We start from the raw sequence: 19,872 nt of genomic DNA on the forward strand, positions 1-19,872 counted from the left end.
CTAGTTTGTTAATTAGAACATTTCACAGAATGACTTCCTGGATTTTGGAATTTTCTAATTTATTGAAGGTTCACCTCCAACTCCTTTCTTGTTTAGCTGCTTGGTGTGGAAAATCTTTCTAACATGCGTGGACCCATTTTCTAGATTGTCAGTAGAGTCTGCTGAGCAACTTGATGGAACCTGTCTTTGTTGACTGGGTGTCTTGCAAGGATTTGCAATCAATGTATCCCAAACTGGGGTGCCTGAGCCCATAAAAGCCTGGGAGAGAGTCTATGAATTACGCCTGTATTTCATAAAGTCTAGTGAAATGTACCCTCATGAGGCTGCAGAGGTTAACTACAACATCAAATGTTTTTGGTTTTGGCTGGAATTAAATGACTTCTGTGTGGCTTTCTTGGGCTGATCTGAAGTTCTGGTGCAGTTTTATATGTATCTGACACATTTTTAAATGGCAAATTATTACTTGAAAATATATCCTGTTTAGGTAGATAAGTATTTTGAACACAGAAGGTTAAGAGCACATACTCTAGAACCAGACTGCCTGGATTCAGATACCGACTTGAAAATTTACTAGCTGGGAAGGGATAAGCAAATTGTGGTACATCCATATGATGGAATATTATTCAGCCATAAAAATGTATGAAGTACTGTTACATACTACAATGTGGATGATCCTTGAAAACATGCTAAGAAAAGAAGCCAGAAACAAAAAGACACATATTACATGATTTCACTTAAATGAAATGTTTGGAATAGGTAAATTCATAGAAACAGAAAGCAGATAAGTGGTTGCCAGAGTCTGGGGGTGGGGGGAAATTGGAGCAATTATTTAATGGGTATGGAGTTTCATTTTTGGGTGATGAAAATGTTTTGGAGCTAGGTAGAGGTAGTGGCTGTACAATGTTGTAAATGTACTACATGCCACTGAATTGTTCACTTTAATTTTACTCATAGACACGGACAATAGTTTAGTGGTTGCCAGAGGGTAAGGGGGGTGGGGGGGGGAGGTGAGGGTAAGGGGGATTGAATATATGGTGATGGAAGAACTGACTCTGGGTGATGAACACACAATGGGATTTATAGATGATGTAATACAGAATTGTACACCTGAAAAAAAAAATGGTTAATTTTATGCTACGGGAATTTTACTTCAATTGAAAAAACTTAGTAGCCGGGCGACTTTGAGCAAGTCACTGAAACACTCTATACCTCAATGTCTTAATCTGTAAAAGGGGAAAGTAATAGCACTTACCTTATAGGGTTGCTATGAGTATTAAATGAGTTACTATTTGTAAAATCCTTGGGACAGTGTCTGGCATATACTAAGCGACATATAACTGTGTATTAAATGGAGTCCATGAAGGAAAGAAATAATAAAACCCATGGTAATGAAAAGTTTTGGGACCTCTGGTGAATATTAAAATGGGAAAAGTACTAATGTCTTTCAAGGTGTAGTCCAAGAGTCCTCTGGTTCTGAATTCCTGGTAGAGATTGCTAGAAATTCAGAGGATGAGGTATCACACCCCAGAATTTATTCAATAAGACCCTAGGTGGGAGGGTGCCTTTGGCATCTGACTTTTAACAAGCTCCCCCTTCCCCACCCCTCAATGATTCTTATGTATATTAAGGTTTGAAAAAATTTAGTGTGAGAGTTTAGACTGAATGTATACTAAAGGCAGAATACTGGCTCCCTGAATTTTTTAAAAATCTAAACCTCAGGTTTTAACTTGCTTTTTAAATCATTTCGTGACTTTCTTCCCAAAATGGACAATTCTTCCTCTGGAGCCCCTTGCAGTTTAACGAACAAGAACAGACACTCAAGAACACATATAAACACACACGCCTGAAATAAGAATGGTATCTTCACCCAGTTATCTATAGCAGCAAAACTATGTGCTTCCTCTATTCTGTTCATGTTGGAAGCACTATGTTGGGCTGCATGGAGGACACAGTAAAAATGGCCCTCACCTCCAGATACTTACAGATTCTGAGACAAGATGGCTACTGAAAAGGCTGGTTAATTTGAGAAGTGTGGTATATGGGGGGACAGCAGGGTGGGCAGGACATGAGGAGTACCAGACCACTCACTGAATGCCTACTGTCAATCAATCCCAAAGTATTCATGGAGCTCTGTCTGCAGGAACTGCTGCCAGGCACTGTGGGGGATGCTGCCTTCTATGACAAGGTGCCTGTCCTCAGACGGGGAAGGAGAATTAAGGCACAGAACACAGAAAAGTATTAAGTGCTAAGTCGTGCAGTACTTATTCATAGGGCCAAAAGTTCAGAGGCAAAAGCATTCAGAGGAAGCTTCGCGGAGGTGGGGCTTGAAGGACTTGGCCAGGTGGAGGAGAGCTCAAGTATAGGCACACAGATAGGAGCGAGAATTGTATGCATGGGTTCAGGAGGGCACTTCAGTCCCGTGCCAACATCCCTAAGCCTACACAGAACCACCACCACAGCCAGAGGAATGTGGCCGCTCCAGGAATTGGAATTGAGTGAGCGCCCACTGAACTGGGTGTTATTCTCAATATTCTTTAGACTTTTTTGGGGGGTAAGAAGTAATAATTTTAATGAAAGATCTTGCTAAATATTATCCCATTCCCCTTGCCCAAAACACACCTTTCTGTTTCTTTATGTTCAGATGGTGGCTTTTATTCCCGGGCTTGAATTAAGCAGGTGCTTCCAAGTTCTGAACGCTTTAAAAACTCCTCAAGTTCTGTTTGTTTGTTTTTTAACGACTATGGGGCTTCTATTAGGTGTCAGTGCTTAACATACAAGAACTTATTTGATTCTCGTAACATTTACAGGGGGTGTTTATTAGTCACCATTCTATAAATGAAGAAACTGAGGCTCAGAGAGAAGTGTCTAAGGTGATATCTCTGGGAGTGGTGGAACCAGGATTCAAACCACCACGTCTGTCTAACTTCAGAGACTGTGTGTGTAACCACTAACTGGGAAGAAAAAGACAAAAAGAGACCAAGACTTAAAACAGTCTAACTGGCAAGAAGAGAAGCCAAGTGTGGGCCTCAGATTCCCCATTATAAAATAAGGGGGTTGATTAGATCATCCATTCATTCACTGATTTAACAAACACACGTGGGGGTGGGGGTGGGGGAGACATTGGAGGGAGAGGAAAGAGGCTGTGAGACACAAATGAGAAACACTGGGTCCCTTCAATACAAGGAAGTGAAAATCTAGTTAGAGAGACAGGCAGGGCGTAGAAGTGCTAAATAACGGGCCAAGCTCTGCATTGTGGGGTACCCTGAGGGGCAGTTCACTTCCTTGGGGAGGGAGCAGGGGTCAGGGAATGTGCCATGAAAGAGCTGGCTGGAGTAATGGTTGAGTAGGATTTAAACAAGCCCAGAAGGACATAGGAAAGGCTGAGAGAGCAGTCAAGAAAGCACTTGTCCAAGAAATGGCCAGAGGGCTGGTTGGGTGAGAACAGAGGCCTTGTAAGGGACACGAAAGGAAAGAAGATTGGAACCAGATCAGGGAGGGCCCTGAAAGCTAGGTGAAGGCTCGTGGACTTGATTTTGTCAGTGGGCAGCTACAGCAAGTTTTACAGGAGGGCAGATGATCTCTTCTAGTCCCTTCTACCTCTAACACTGTCTGTTTGATTAAGAACCTTGTTAAGTGCCTAGGAGTTTTAGGGAAGATGGACTTGACCTCTAGAGTAATTTTAGCCCCCTTTCTCATTTTCCCTCCTTTGCCTATAAAATCTAGAAAGGTTGTTGGTTGTTTACAGAGTTAAGTTTAACCAGACATACTGTCTCCCCATCTAGACCCAGGGCTCTGAGAATGCAGAGACCAGACCTTCCACGGCATGCAGTAGGCTGCTGGAATGCTTCTCCAGCAGCAACCTGCTGCAGTAGGGTCTGTGCATTTGAGATTTAGGAATAGCAAGTAGAGGCAATGAATTCTTCCCTTGGGCCTCTCCCAGGACATAAAGTGATACACTAGAGAGCATGTAGTGTCTATAACTCATGGTCAGCTTTGCTGACCTAGTTTCTTCCCAGAGTTTGCAAGGTTCTTTCTCTACCTCTCTCTCACTCTGGTCCCCTTTCAACTGGGGTGACATAGAATGAACTCTTTGGCAGTCCTGAGAACCTGAGTTCCAAAACTGACTTCATCTTCAACTGAGTGGGGTGCAGGCGATGAAGGGACAACCAGAAGCTTCAAATTTACTTCATTCTGACACTCTACAGATCTAAACCACAGGGATGTTGTTGTTGTTGTTGTGGTTGTTGTTGTTGTTTCTGTAGGGCTGGGCTGTTTTATCAGACAGACAAGGCCTCTGATTGCAGAACAAAGCAGAGAATTGAAGGAATTATCCTATGAATTTAGTCAGAGGTTGGTTTGAGGCCTAAATTACCCTTGGACCCCCAAGTGCCATTTTGTCTCTTAAGCTTCAGGAGGGCAGGGCCCAGGCAGGTGTCACTCATGGGTCTCTGTGCCGCACCAAGGGAGGCTGGTGATGCTGATGCTGATCATAATAACTTCTGCATGAGTCCAGTAGTTTACAGTGTACAAAATTCTTTCCCATCCATTATCTCATTTGATACCCAAGGGTGTTCCTGTGAGGGAGGTAGGACAGGTACATTGACTTCCATATTTTAGAGTTGGGGGAAGACCCAAAACACAGTACTTGGCATCAGGCTGGTGCTACTCAAATGTTAGGACTTACTTAACGGATGTCCTTCCGCTAGCTATCGATAAGACAGGACTGTGATCTGGTTCTTAGAACTCTCCAGACAGTCCACTTTCCATTACACCAAGCTGCCTCTCTGAGAGTCCAGGTCCAGGCCAGTAACTGTTATTGATGGGAGAAACAATTAGAAAAAAATCTGCCTGAAAAGGAATATTTTGGCATCAAATGGAGGTGTACCATATTGGAGTCAGGACTACTGTGTTTGAGTCCTAGCTCTGGAACTCACTAGCCACATGACCTTGACCAAGCCACTCATAGATGTTCATAGACTCAGTTTTTTTTATTACAAACTTGAGAGTTGTAATCAGAAAAAAAATGAAATAACACAAGTGAAAGGGCTTTGTAAACACTCTGATGGTATACAAAGGTAACTCATTATTATGATTCTGTTGTGCTTCTAGCCTCAAATAAAATAATTATTAATATCTACATTCTTTACAAGGTTTCCCACAGCTCTCCCAACCATGCTCCTTGGTTTTCCATCCTCTCCTGTAGGGCAGGAAGTGTGGCCCCCAACAGGAAAGGGCTCAGAGAAGCTGGAGCCTCAGCCAGGAAACAACCATCTTGCCCCAACTTTCATTTCACCAGGCAAATGATGCAGCCAAATGGTGAGACACAGATGAGTGGGAATGAAGGGGTCCAGAACCCATTTCAGCCTCAAACCAAGGAGCAAAGTAGCCCTAAGGCCCTAAGGGCCTTAAGAGAAATGGAGATTTAGTGATTACCAGATTAATTAAAATCAGTGACGACAGCCAACCCAAATCAAAGCAGAATTGGTGGGGCCTGCATTTCAGGCTCAATAGAGGCAACCCTCCCCTTAATAATGCAGTTTTGAGTTCATATGTTGATTAGTTTAAACAAATCCTTTCCAAATCTTCACTTTTCCTTGGTGCAACTTAGGCCAAAAACTTTTTAAGGTGTGTGTGTGTTGGGGGTGCATGGCAGTGTGAGAGTGGTCAAGTAAAACAGAGGTTCCCAAAACAAAGTAAAATGACAAGGGTTATATTCACACTTCTGGCAATATATCCAAGTTTGGTGAGGACAGCAAGAGGGCTCACAGAACATCAGATCTCAGACAACAGCAAAGCCACTGCAGCCTTAGTGGCTTGCCATACTCCGCAATACTCACACACATCTTTCAAACCAGGTGAGAAAGACATACCAGGCAAGTCTCAACTGCCATCTCTAAAGTCTTTCTAAAGGAGAGAAGACACCTCATAACTTAGAGGTGGAACCTCTTGGCCTAGGACAGAGGAGGGGGGCAGGGATGAGGAGGAAGACATTAATCCAGCAGGGCTTCCTTCTAGTCCAAATGACCTTCTGGCTTCCTTAGTATAGATAAGTATATAATAAATAATATGGATAATTCTGCACATAAATACTTTTTTCAAATTCCTGCTATTCATTTCACATTCCGTTTACAAAGCCCTGAACCTTCCAGGAACTGCTAGGCACCTCCCCTCATGCCCTCTAGGCTAAGGCAATACCTTTGAAGTCCCCACCACGGGCTCAGGGTTGGAGCTGCTAAGAACCACCCTAAGACTGAAAGCAAGTCTGCCAGCAGCTTCAGCTCCTTTCGTAAGCTGCTCTCCTTCGGGGCTAATGTAGAGTCATCTGAGTTTCAATGTGGACCACAGGCTTCTCAGCCCTTCAATCCAGGGGATGGCCTGGGATGTAAACATATACGAAGATTTATTCCTTTGGCTAGGCGGGGAGTCGTTAGGGTAAAGGGTAAGGGTCAAGGGGCTCGGTTTGATGACTGAGGAGCCCGGGAAACGCGGGTAGAAGCCCAGTCCTCTTCTGGTCAGGTTTTTGGCCCCGAGTCCTGCAGGCGTCCCCCTTTACAGACCTTTCGCCCCCCTCCTCCTCCTTCCTACCTCAGGCCTCTTGCTCCCGCCCCCTCCCCCAGATGCCTCTACGGCCCAGGCTGGGGGCTGCCCTTTGAGGGCCCAGGGATTTTGCAACCCTGGAGGTTGCCACGAAGGGTGGGCCGCCCGGCAGACGCGAGGCGAGGCAGCGAGCCCCGGCATTTTCCCTTCTCCAGCACCTGTCCCACTTCAGCGCTGGGGCTGGGGCTTCGCCCGCGGGCTGCCTCGGTGCCCGAGCGCCAGAGCCTTGCATCGTGGTCGCCGGGGTTAGGGAAGTGGGGACCCGGAGCGGGGCGGGGCCTCTGGCGGGGGCGCCCCCCGCACGCAAGACCCTACACCCCCGCATACATTAAGTCCAAACGGAGAGAGAGAATCACACATAAAGCATGAGCGAAAACGCTCGCTCTCCGACCCCGAGTGGCGTTGCTCGCACCCCCTTCCTGGAGCCGGGGGCTGTCCAGGGAAGGTGGGTCCGTTCTTCCCCTGTTGCCAGTGCGGGGTCTGAGGCTGCCTGGCGAGGTTCCGGCTTCCCTGGGGCTAGCAGGGGGAGCCCCGAGAACTGCAGGCCCGCCCCCCCTTCCTCCTCCTCCTCCTTCCCCTCCTCCCCCACGTGTCCTCCGGGAGCCCAGCGGCCTGATCCCAGCACCCCCGCCACCTCCCTCCTCCTCCCGCTTCGCCCGCTTCCCCGGCGGCGTGGAGAGGAGCAAAGTTGCGACACTGGCCGGGGGATCTGCCCAGGTGAAGGGGGCTCTGGGGAGGGTGGGGGGACGGTGCGGCCCTGCGGCGGGGGCGGGGGGAAGATAAAGAAACTTGCTTTTCGCGGCCCCCACCCCGCGCGGGTTCGGATCTTGCGTGGATCGAGCCCTCGTGGCGAGACGCGGCAACGCTGCCGGGACCGAGGCCGGCACCGGGACCCGGACCTGGACCGCGCTCCTGGGCCGGATCGGCGGGCGCAGGCAGCGGGCCAGGCCAGCACCCAGGCAAGGGCGGGGTGGGTGGCTGTACACCGGACCGAACCCGGGACTCCGGTGGCCTGGGCGCGGACCGAACCCGGACCGAGCTGAGTTGGGTGGCGAAGTAGGACGTGGATTCGGGGGCGGGGCGCGGCAGGAGGGGGAAACCAGGCCGGGCCCGACTGGCCTGGGCGTGGGGGCGGGGGGCGAGTTCGGGGCACTTGCTGGGCTCCGGACCGAGCTGTAGGGCGGGGCGGCGCTAGGGGTTGGGCTGGACCCGCGGAGAGAGGGTGAGGGGAGGGGGAGCCGGGGGTGGAGTAGGGGCGTGGAGTTACGAGCGGGGTCTGGCCTCGGCCGGGGGCGAAGGTAGATCGGCGGGGCCGCCAGCGGAGGGAGGGAGGCCCGCGGCAGCGCGGCGGAGGGAAAGGCCAGCTTCCGCGGAGTTTGTGCCCTGGCTTCCCGGGCTTCGGCCGCCTCCTGCGCACAAATGGGGTAGGGGATCGACTGGTAAGTAACTATGAGTGTTAGACGGTGTTCGGCAGCGATTCCTGGAAAAGCGAGGAAAGACACCATCTGCAATTATGCTGAACCCCCCACCCACTTCTTAGCATCTGGATTCTGCTCTCAGGGGGCCGCTGAACCTCCACGCCACAACCCTTTGACTCTCTAGCACTCTCACAGCCTACCCTTCCCTCGGCCATCTGACCCTTCTAGGGGTATGTGTTTGGGGTGGATGAAGGCAGGGGGGTATACTTTCCCTCCCGCCTCAGCAGCCTAGTTCGTATCTTATTCCTACATGTAGCGTCGCTTCGAGTCGTCTGGATATTGAGGTTTAGATAATCTACTACCCACTACTCACCCACCCAAAAAAAAAGCGATTTGATAGATTTTAAGGACAGGGACGAACCCCTGGATTTCCATACCTGGGATGAGGTTTGAGGATTGGGATTCACCCCCAGCTCACTTCCACTACCAACCCCTTTCCTTGTAAGCCATTTATTTCCACGGGAATCCGAACTTGGGTGGGGGGAAACGGGAGTATTAATGTGCTTCTCTATCTCTACACAGGGTCGGCGTGGCCAAGAACGGCTAGTCTCGGAAGGAAAGTAGCCACGGGTTCAACTCGGGTCGCCCCCTCTACTACCTCGGTGAGGGGGGCAACGCTAAGAAAGGGATACTGGTGGGTAGGAGCCCAGCATAAGGGAGATGGCTGGGTAGTCACCCCCGGAGGGATTCCGTTTCTTGGTGGGGAGGAAGACGTGAGCTTTGGCTTCAGGGAAGGGGTTCCAGGGAGGGGAATAGGGGATGGGGACGACGTGGGGGCTGGCAGGAAGAAAAGGGGAGTCACGCCCTGCCAACAAGGGGAGCCTCCCTCAGGCCCCTGAGAGAGGGGACTCAACGTGTCTGCTCTATGATGCCCAGCAGGGGAGATCTGGGGTCTCTGGATTTGCACACTGGATCAGGCACCAGTGGCCTGAGAAAGTCAGGTCGGGGCAAAAGGCGGAGAGCGTTGGAAAAAAGAGAGAACCCCCAGGCCTTGGCGCACTGATCTTTTCCCTTTCTCAACCTCCTCCTTGGAGGGGCGTCGAGGGGGGTTGCTGGGGATCTTGCAGCCCCTCAGATGGAGCGCCCCCGCCTCTCTTGGGAGTCTAGCTTTTTGCCCGGCTTGCTGCAGCCACCGCTGCCTCGCTCTCTGGAATCCGCTGGGTCCTCACAGCGATCCCCTCCTCCTCGGCTCCCCTCCCAGTGTCACCGGGGCTGCTTGGCTCTGCCCCCTTCGCTGCCGCTTGCTCCTTGCTTTCGTCCCTCCCTCTCTCACTCGCTCCCTCCCTTCGCCTCCTCCTCCCCATTCTCCCCCCGGACAGGCGGCATTCTGGGAGTTGTAGTCCCGTGGAACGGGGGCTGGCGCCGCCCGCGGACCCTGCCGGACTCCACTTCCCGTCGAGCCCTGCGACCGGCACCCACTCCACCAGGCTTCGCTCGCACACACAGACACACACACACACACACCGCTCTCCCCCTCACTCTTTCGCTCGCCGCGGCTGCTGCCAGTGTGTGGCTCTGTCTCTCCTCCGCTTTGCTGAGCCCTCCCTTCTTCCTCTCAGTTCCTAGAGTCCGACCGCCGCCGCCGCCGCCGCCGAGAGGAGAAGGAGGTCGGTGGCGATTAGGGGCGAAGGGGGGCATCAGATCCGGGCAGTATGAAGCGGGTGGCGGTACTGAGGGGGTAAGAGAGAGCCCGGGTGGCGGCCTGAGCCTCCCCGCGGAGCCGACCCGGGAACAGGTGCGTCTTTTTTTTCTCTCCCCCAACCCCTCCACCCCTTTTGACTCCCCGGCTTTCTCGTATCCTCCTACACCCCGCTCCTTTCTATGTTAAGCCTTTCCTCAACCCTGTCCCAGCTTCGCCCCGCGGCTGCTTTGCTTGCCCCCCGGGGCGCCGTCCTCTTCGTGTCGCCGGACGTAGCGCTCCCTGGAGCTCCCTCTGTTCTCGCCCCTCCCTTCGGGACAGCTCCCCTCCACTTCCCACCTTCGTACCCCATCCCTGCCCTACCTTACCCTCTCCTCACCCCCTTCTCCCTCAGCCAGGTGAGACTTGTTCGCCACAATTCGAGATAGTCTTCTTCCCGGCTGGGCGGGGGTCTCCATGGAAACGGGGGGTCTCGTTGATCCTGGGGGGGAAACCATTGGAATTACCCCACTCCTCGGGAAAGGAGGTGGAGGCTACAGTCTTGTTAACTACCTGGCCCCAATACCCCCATCCAGGAATCTGACGATCGGAAGGGATGCTGGCCAGCAGGGCAGGGCGAGAAAGGGCTTGTTTTTTTGGGGGGTGGGGTGAGGGGTTGCTGTCCGTGATGAAGTCTTGAAGAGACCGGGAGAAAATACCCTCCAACCTCAGAGGGGAGGTGCGACGGGTGCTTTTCAGGGCTGCGTTCTTCCCGGTGTTGGGGTGCAGGAACCTTAGGGTAAGGGGTACCCCTAGGTGGCGGTGGGGCCTGGGTTTGGGAGTGGGAGTGCTGTGATGGGGGCAGGGGCAATTATCCTAGTCCTTGGAAAAAAGGCGGGGGATGACTTCGGAGCGCCCTGGCTCCGCTGCCCTTGCTATGGGGCGGGGGCCGCCGGGCCGGGCACCGCGGGGAGGGGGCTTAAATTGAAGAAGGATGAGATCGGGGGCAATTCCTACTAGCCCTGGCAAGCCAGGGGGGAGATCGGGCGTGCAAGCTCTCCACACCAGGCCTGGAGGCAAGGGGTCTGAGAGCGAAGCCGAGGGCTGGAAGGAGCGAGGCTCCGGTTACGGGGCCGGGTTTCGGGATCAGGGGCAATCCCCCAGTCTCTGGAGAAGGAGGGCGAAGGACGGCCGCGAACCCCAGGGTTCCCCCACCTGGGTTCTAAGGGGCGTGAGGAACAGACAGCAGGCCCAGCGGAGCTGGATTCGAGCGGATCGCGGCTGGGGCGTGGGTGGGGGGGCTTAGTGGTGGGCTTCGGGGGGAGCAGTCCGGCGGCTGGGCGGGCGGGCGGGGCGTGGGGCTCCGGCGGGCGGCGGGGCGGGGCTGGGGCGGCGCTGCTGCCGCCGCCGCCGCCGCCGCCGCCGCTGCCGCCGCCGCTGCTCCTGCTGGGGCCGCCGCAGCCGTTGCCGCTGCCGCTGCCGCCGCCGCCGCCGTTTCTGGGCGGGGAACGGAGGCCAAAGGGAGTCCCGTGCCGGGGCAGAGGGCGCAGGCGGCGCGCGGTGGGGAGGGGGCCGTCCTGGGGGCGGGGGCAGGCCGGGGGTGGAGCCCCGACGGGGGCGGTACGAGCCCGGACAACGACGACGAAGAGCCCCGGGGGCCGGTGCATGGAGGACAAGGTGCTGGGAGAAGGAAGGGGGGGTGGGTCCCGCGACGGGCCTCGTGGGCTTGGCTTTTCGAGCTTCTGCTTCGGGACAGAGCCCTGCAGGGGCGCCCAGAAACCCGGGAAGGGACAGGTTGGTGAACTGGACGGTGGAGCGGGCCCTCCTTGCTAGGGTCCCGCCGAGAGGAAGGCTGGGCCAGAGGGACGTCCGGGGCAAGGCTGGGAGGAGCCGACCGCACCTCGGCTGGGGATTTCGCGTTATGGAGGTGCGGGAGATTGTTGTAGGGAAAGATGTGGTTGAGAAAGGCGGGAGGGAAGCACACTGCAAATCCTGGAGGCCAACAGCATAAGCCGGTGGGGGTGCCCTTCTATTCCGCCCGCACCTCCCCCTCCCCCAGTGGAAGCACTATGTTTTTGTTTTATTGTTTTGAAATTTTCAACGTTGGCTGTACGAAGCTGTCGATGTGATACTTGTTCATTCTTGGTGTCTACTAGAGTAGGCAAGTAAGGAAAGGCGGCCTTTGGAGAGGACGCATCTAGCACAGGGTTTAGGACCTCTTTAGGCGAGTATGGGAAGGGGGCCCAGTAACTTCGTGCGACAGCTGAATATTCTCAAGGCAATTTGGAGGTCGTCTCCGTGGCAGAGAGGTGGAGTACCTTTGCAAAAATCTTTGGTGACACTTCTGGGGGTGCAGTTGTAGGTTAGCATTGCCCTGGTAGCCCCATGGTTGTTTTAACTTACAAGACTATTGCTCAAAGTCACACTGCTGAAACGTGTTTTTTTGTTTTGTTTTGTTTTATTGTTTTTTGGGGTTTTTTTGGGAAATGAAGGGAGATGCGTTTGGGGCTGGGAGTGGATTAGGTTGATAATAAACCTCCAAGGTTGAAGGAACTTTAAAGGTCATCTAGTTCTCTGTTTGCCTGTCTTATTCTTGAATGTTGGGATAGAGGGAGGTTAATTTGGAGGGACATGGTAGGCAGGACAATGAAGGAGATTTTAGTTTAGTACCAGAGTACTTAAATTGGATGGTGCTATCACCATGTGGTACCAAAGAGGATAGTATGTAGGAAAGAAGTTTGGGGAATTCCACTGGAGAGTAAGTGGGATAACCCAATCCCAAGAATCACCCAGGGGCTCCAAATAGAAGTAAACATTTGGAGGAGGAGCCTGTAAAATTTTGATGAAGAAGCAAAGTTAGTAGGAAAGACTGGGGGAGCTAGGAGGAGCAGGGGGCTTGGTAACTCAAATTCAGAGAATTTGAAGGTTGATGGAGTATAGGAGGGACATGGCCATCTTGACTTAAGCCATGTGGATATTGATGGGCAGACTCATTTTTTGATAGGGCAACTGAGGCAACTGCCCTCGGGGGAGATATAGGGGACAAGAGGCACAGGTCGTCAGGCACAGAGCCTTACTTAAATTGACTTTTAAGAGGGCTGACCCTGTTACCAGCCTGCTTCAGCAAGGGTATGTAGGTTTCTTTCCATGCTGGCTCTGAGAAGTCATTGATAGAAGAAGGGGAGGGAGACTATGATGTCTGGGTTAAAGAAGACTAGTTCTTTAGAACAGGCCAAGAAGGAAAAGGGTGAATTGTTGGGATTAGGGCAGAGGAAAGCCAGGTACCTGGCAGGCTCTGCTGTTGGAGTCTGGATTGGGCAGAGTTGAGGTGAGTTCCAGGAGAAATGGTGGCTGCACCAAGAACACTTGTAGATCTGACTCTTTTGATTTACCAGGAGAGGGGAGGGAGGGAGGATCCCTTTCTTTCTTAGTGGTGTAGACTTTCTTGGGAAGCAAAGGGTGTCCCTCCAGGAGTCTCTTTGCTTTAATCATGGTGCAGTTCACTACATAGGAAAAAAGTGTTTTGTACAGGTGGCAGATGATCTCAGGACATGACGATTCTGGATGATGGGTTTGAGAGAGGTGCTCCTTTTGGGGGAACAGAATTATGGGAGAAAAGGACTTGAATACTGGAAAGAAGGAAAGTAAAAAGAGAAGTCAGGAGGGGGTTGGTTGGGCAGTAGAGGGGGAAGAAAGGTTATCATCACTGGTCCCGTGTTAGGACCAACTAACATGGGAAAAAGTAGAACCTTGAAATCTCCAGGATATTGTTTTCCATAGTAAAGTTTGAAGAACCTTTAAGGCTCTTTACACTTTCATGATAGAATCACTAAGGTTGGGGCAAGACAAAAGGATGATCTTGTGGAAAAATAGGGTTGGAGAAAAACTGGCATGTAGGAAGAAATATAAAAATATTTACCCATAAGGAAATAGAGAATCTAGAGATAGTGTACAGGCAGCATGTGAGAGAAAGAGTGTGGAATAACTAGCCAAAGGAGAAAGATGTGTAGTCAGGTGTCATCTGGAGCTGCTGTTGGAGAAGGTAAAAACTTGCCTCTCCCTGGGGAGATCCCAAGAAGCAGAGGTTAACTGAGATCCACGGCTTACAAGTCTAAGTAAGCATTAATTAGAAAGTCTATACGAAGTAAGGATAGTGAATGGGAGAAGGTATTCATGGTCCTAAATAGAATGGTCTTGAAAGAAGAAGAAAGTAAGAATACACCAATTTTTCCAGTGTGCAAGTGGGAAGAATTCTAGATATAGGGAGGTGAATGATGAAAATTCTAGAGTGAAACAGGATAAAGAACAGTGGCCTGAGAGCCTTGGACCAGAATTGGAGGGTGGGGTGGGAGCATAGAGGAGAGGTGCTATCCAAGGGTTGGGTATCTGGAGTGGTTCATTGATTCTAAGCTGAGCTAAGTTTGAGATGGAATAGAACAGCCACAGTGGGTAGGGAGCTGTTTTCCAGAGCCAACCAGCATCTGGGATTGTGAGAGGAGGCGTTCATGGTTGAGTTGGGTGGGAAAGTGAACACTAAAATGGAAGAGAGAGAAAGCTAGGGAAAGTGGAAATTGTTGATGGGATAAAATAGACCGGAAAGTGGAGAAGCCACTAATGATTATGTAGAAGGAAGGAAGACTCTAGACCTTTGAGTTTTTAAAAAGAAAGGAAATTTCTTAATGCTTGAGTTCCAGTTAGGTGTGAGTATGCTTGCCAGGTTTAACTTCAGTGCTGCCAAAGAGGAAGGTAATAAGAGGTAATCTATCTTTTGGCCACTAGGATTCTAGTACAGTATTGTATATAATCTCACATGCAAACTAGGCTTTATTCATGTCAGTTTTTTAATGGTCATCCCTAAAATAATGTAGACACTATTCTCTTTCTAAATCTATACTTTCCCATTATTTATAACTTAAAGGCAGTCTTTTATGATGAAAACTTTTTTTGGTGAACTGAAGTTGAATTCTGATAAAGAGTAAAATTTAACTCTGTTTCTATCCCCATAATTCAAACATGTTGTTCTGTTTCCCTCTTTTTTTTTTTTTAAGCAAAAGCCACCCTTTCCCCATAAAACATTTAAAAAGTGGCTGCTGGCTGCATGTCAAGGTCATATTTTCCCTGGTCAATGAATTGTGATGAATTTGAAGAGAGATGATTTATTATTTATTTGTGAAATGTGGTAATTTTCAGATTTATTTGTGAGAGTATGTGAGCCAGGATACGTCTTTATTTGGATTTTAAGAAAACCTTAAGCTAAGCATTGAGAGTACTGAGGAGCAGGCAAAGCTTTGTGTTTCGGGTTTCTTTACCGACTGTCTGCTAAGAAACAAAATTTGGTTACCTCATTGCTAAGGTATGCCTAGAAATCTTAGTGTTAGTGCCATTTAAGGGTACAGCTAACTTTTGTTATAATGCTGGTATCCAGGGACAAGGAGAACAAGCAGATTTTCATTTTTCCAAGTTCTATAGAGAAGTGTGCCATACGTGACTCTGATCCCCAGGAGGAGTCAGTGCGCTCTATACTTGGATCTATGAGGTGCTTAGGTATCTTATGAAGACAAGGCTTTACTCAGTTTAACTTGGTCACAGCACACTCAGGTTAGTATCTTGCGGTGGTTCTCAAACTTTAGCATGCATCAGAATTACCTCAGGCTTTGGCGACATACAGCCTCAGGTTAGAGTCCTTCCTCTTCTGCTTCCTAGCTGGGTGGTAGGAAGCAAGTCACTTAACTTTCTTCAGCCTCAGTTTGTTCAACTATAAAACGGAGATGATAATCCCAATCTCTCAGGACTGTGAGGCTTACGTGAGGTGATATATATGTAGCACGATGTTCATAGCCGGTGCCCAATAAATAGCATCTATTATTATATTATAATCTAGTTTTTTCTTATTCAGTTGTGTCCTATGACAGTACCTTTTATATTATACTGTGGTAAACTAGGTGGCAGAATGAAAACTGTTAATAGCTCCTGAGAACTCTCCTTGTATCTTGACTTCTGTGCTCTTTCTCCATATTCCTGTTGTATTAGTACGTATTTAGCATTTACAACGTGGTAGGAAGAAATAGCTTGGCTCATCACTGCATTATTGCTTCTACCTTTGAGGTCGAAGTGGCAGCTTCTTTAACAGCTGTGCTGTAATACTGCTCAATATTTCGGGGCAGGAACTGAAGAGTGTATATTTAGTTGAAACTTCAGGGGACATTTTGGCCCCATGCTTAAAAAATGACCCAAGCCTAGTTTCCTATGGTGACATTTAAAAAAAAAAACAACAATGACATTGCTTTCTGAAAAGGGGTGCTGTGTTTAATTATGACTGTTTGGACTTTCCAGCTGTCTCTAACATCTGGAAGTTCTACAAAAGCTGATATATAGAGCCCAGACTTAGTATGGCTCTATGACAAGGATGCTCATCAGCGATTGGATGGGAGAGAATAACACCTCAAACAGCTCAGGTATCATCAAACCAAACTTCTGAGAAGAGAAAAAAGATGGGCTGTAAGATAGAGACCCTCTCTGCAGCCAGAATGGACTTTGATGCCAACAGTCAGTTATGCCAGCATAGGGAGAGAGTGATAGCAGGCCAATTTAAAACAGTAGATCAGTTAAGAATTACAGTTGACCCTGGAACAACATGGAGGTTAAGGGCACTGACCCTCCACAGTTTAAAATTTGTGTATAACTTTTGACTCCCCAAAAACTGAACTGTAGTTATCCCTGGTTGTCCTCGGGGGGATTGATTCCAGGACCCTCACAGATACCAAAATCTGTGGATGATCAAGCCCCTTATATAAAATGGCTTAGAACAATGCATACAGTCGACCCTCTGCATCCGCAGATTCCCAACCTTGGATTGAAAATACTGTTTTCAATATACACTTGGTTGAATCCACAGATATGAAATCCAGGGATATGGCAGGCCAATGGTATATTTATTGGAAATAAAATCTGTGTGTAAGTGGACCTGTGCAGTTCAAACCTGAGTTGTTCAAGGGTCAACTATAATAATTTCTGTTTGACTTTGGAAATGTGTTATTATTCTCTACCTGCCCCCATCCCCATCCCCTATTTATATTCTGCTTAGGCAAATATTAAAATGACTTGTTCCTTGAGCACAAATCTACTGTGAGTGGTGGAAGGCAGTCCATAAGTAAGCTAGGTTTAAAAATTAGCTGTGGCTAAATCAAGCTCAGATAATTGGAAGTTGATTTTATTGTTTTGCCCCATCTAATTTTATTTTATTTCTATAATTGTCTTTATTGTGGAAGTAAGGAAAAGAAAGAAGAGAAAGTTTCTGAGAGAGCAAGGGAAGTAAAAGGAATCCATAGACCTAATGCTTTAGCTTGAAAGAAACCACAGGATCCTTGGTTTCTGTGTGATGTTGAGAGGATTTCAGTTTTTTTCCAGTAGTCTAGCAAGTATTTATTGAGTGTGTATTGTGTTCCTTGTGTCATGCTAGACACTATTGGGAGAGTGATTAAAAGAAGTATAAAATATTCTTTCTAGCCCTGATACACCTATATACTGGTAGCAGGTTGAGCTAATACTGAGAGTCTCAAATTCTGTGAACTACTTGTGTGTGTGTGTGTGTTTACCTTTGAATGAATGATGTGTGTGTGTGTGTGTGTGTGTGTGTGTGTGTGTGTGTGTGTATAATGAGCCTATAGTCTGGGGTGAGAAAATAGAAAAGATAGCCTGATAATGACCTTTTCAAATATTTGTGTAAGAGGTCCGGGAGACTTAAAAAAACGAAAGGCCAAAGTTTGGTGAGGAGGATTCCTCTTTAGATTAAAAAAAATCCATATCACAAATGCAGTATATGGAAATGGAGATAGCCGAGGGCCACTGTCACAATTCATGGCAGAGAGGACACAGAAGCATTGCAAAGGGGATTCAAGTTTCAGATTACAATGACACAACTTTGGAGTGTGAAAGACACGCCAAATATTCACATGGTCCTAGTGAAGACCGAGACTGAGGAAAGCCAAGTCTTATTTTTGATCTAGTAGAAATAAGAAGTGCTCAGAAGATGACTAGTTACTTAGGGTGACATTTTGAGGTGGCTTTGCATTTTGAAAAGGACTGATTTTGTGGTGATCACTTAGGTTTTCTTGATATCTATGACATCTAGAAGTTGTACAAAATCTTACAGGTAGATCCTAGGTCTAGTATAAAGATTTGATGAGGTGTTTTTCTTAAAGTGAGTAAAATAATTTCTTTACAGCAGGACATGAAAGTGAGTACTATTTGACTAATAGGAGAAAAGTATCATGGTCGTGGGTAGAAGAGCTAAACTGATCTGGTGGTGTGAAAGTGTAAATGAGAGATTAAAACTTTTGCTTTTGCCCATCTCATTATTGGAATTGATTACCTTTGGTCCTTTCAAGTGCTTTCATGTTATTCTTAGTTTTGAGTAGGGACTAGTTTTTTCCCATTTTGCAGATGACATAGTAAATGGACATAGTGAGGTATCTGAGATGGTTGAGAAGTAGGGGCTGAAGATACTCTCCAAGTTTTTCCCCCACAGTTTAGGCTGTGGGTAGTAGAGTGTATCACACTTCAAGGGTGTTGCTGCTGTGTGATTAGATGATCCCAAATGGATTTTGGCAGTTTTTAAACATCAAATTGAATGGATGGGGATCCCACACTAGTGAGGAGATTGAAAAGGGTGTGTTTTGGGTTGACAAGGGTTTGCTCTTGGTAATGCTCACCGAAGAAGTGCTCCAGGGAGGTCACAAGCCCCGGCCACACCGTTGAGGTGAATGTCTAGCCTCCCAAGGTGACTACTTTGGAGGTAACTGCATTCATTTGAATGAATATGCTGTCATGTGTTTAACAGATAGTCAAGATTCCTTTGTATCCAGTCTCATAAATGTTTATAAGCAAGATTAATAAACATTGCAGTACCCAAGGAGTCCATGAAGGTGTCCATGCTAGAGTTGTGTGCAGGCAATGATTTAGCCTTCTCAGTAAATTACTGGAATTAATGTATCTGGGAACAGGACGCAGTGCCCCTCATGAGACTGATTCCTTGGGGTAGAACCGGTAGGAATATTTAGATAGGAAAACAAAACAAAACAAAAGGGGAACTAGAAAGTGCTAGAATAGATTGTCAGGAAGAAGGTTGGGATGAACAGTGGAAAGGGTCCCTTTTGCCTTTCAATTACTCAGCAGATTGTTTATAGTTGATTTTGTATGTGTGTATGTTTGTGTGTGGTGGTAGGGGAACCTGTTTTGCATGAAAGGAAGCAAAGTAAAGTGATTGGGGCATGTATGGTAGGGAAAGATGAGGGGATATAGATACTGGGGTGGGGGGAGGATATTGAGGAAATTGTTAGAATAACCTTATATGGGAAATTAGTACATTAGAATAATTACTTTGGGAGATCTTCCTCAGTAGGAGATGAGGTTTGGCATATATAATTAAGTAGGGAAAACAGGAATGTTAGTCTGTTGAATACACATGGAAGAAGGCAGAGCGATAAGGAGGGTAAGATCTATGGTAGGGGTTCTATATCTAAAGCCAGGTAAAGTTATCCTTGTTGGGTATGTGTAGACTTTCCTATTGAAAGCAATGTTTTTGAGATGTTTAGACCTTTCTTTAAAGGCACTGTGGTGGCTGGGTGAAAGTCATGGCCTTTTCACTTTAGCCCTAGGATCTCAATGTCAATGGTGTCTTGGATCTTCTTGGGGGTGTCTTAGATGCTGCTTTTCCCAAAGTGGGGTAATGGGGTGGCCTCTTCTTTGCTTCTGTGAAGTTTTAATGTGAATGCCTCTGTCTTATTGGAGCTTTACCCAGAGCTCTGGATTTCTATTGGAGCAATAGGTCCCAAAGTTGGTTTTCTTTGCTCATTAGTCATCACTGACCCAACCCTCCTTCTTAAACTGTCTACTGGCCACACCTATCCTCTTGAGGACAGATTCAGGGTCAGGCTTCAAGATGAATATTTTCCAGCTCTTTCATTTTTTAAAGTCATAATTGCTTCCAGGTCACCAGGCAATGTGAACCAAAGAAGCTTGGGAGAGTACTACCAGATTTAGTTTAACTGAGACCTTCTTGATCTTGCGTTTCTAATTTACTGTCTCACTGGTAGAGTCCAATAGATGGTCAGGTTTCATGCTATGTTGTTCATGATTCTGGGGAACTTGTCCACTGGACAAGCACCCTCTCCGGTAATT

The 19,872-nt window shown here is 48.4% G+C and overlaps 1 protein-coding gene and 1 long non-coding RNA gene across 8 annotated transcripts in view; one reads left to right on the forward strand and one right to left on the reverse strand.

The window, feature by feature from the left end:
• Positions 1–2,709: 2,709 nt before the first annotated feature.
• Positions 2,710–6,536, reverse strand: LOC141569690 (uncharacterized). The gene is made up of 3 exons (XR_012493443.2): positions 6,196–6,536; positions 4,685–4,810; positions 2,710–4,574 (listed from the first exon to the last, which is right to left on the reverse strand). It is a non-coding gene; the product is annotated as an uncharacterized LOC141569690 (long non-coding RNA).
• A 636-nt stretch (positions 6,537–7,172) lies between these two features.
• The window catches only part of BCORL1 (BCL6 corepressor like 1), a 66,970-nt gene continuing 54,270 nt past the window's right edge, over positions 7,173–19,872 (forward strand). The window contains exons 1-2 of one of the 7 annotated variants that reach the window (XM_088794970.1): positions 7,173–7,314; positions 8,598–8,709. The gene's annotated coding sequence lies outside the window, so the exon portion shown is untranslated. Of the gene's footprint in view, positions 7,315–7,885; positions 8,037–8,597; positions 8,710–9,447; positions 9,811–11,293; positions 11,371–19,872 lie in introns of those variants that run through there. The other 6 variants (XM_088794967.1, XM_088794969.1, XM_088794966.1 and 3 more) reach the window with 6 other exon arrangements.

Source organism: Rhinolophus sinicus, chromosome 18 (genome assembly GCF_057876585.1).
Source record: "Rhinolophus sinicus isolate RSI-liver-muscle chromosome 18, RSI-T2T, whole genome shotgun sequence".
Taxonomy (NCBI): Eukaryota; Metazoa; Chordata; class Mammalia; order Chiroptera; family Rhinolophidae; genus Rhinolophus; species Rhinolophus sinicus.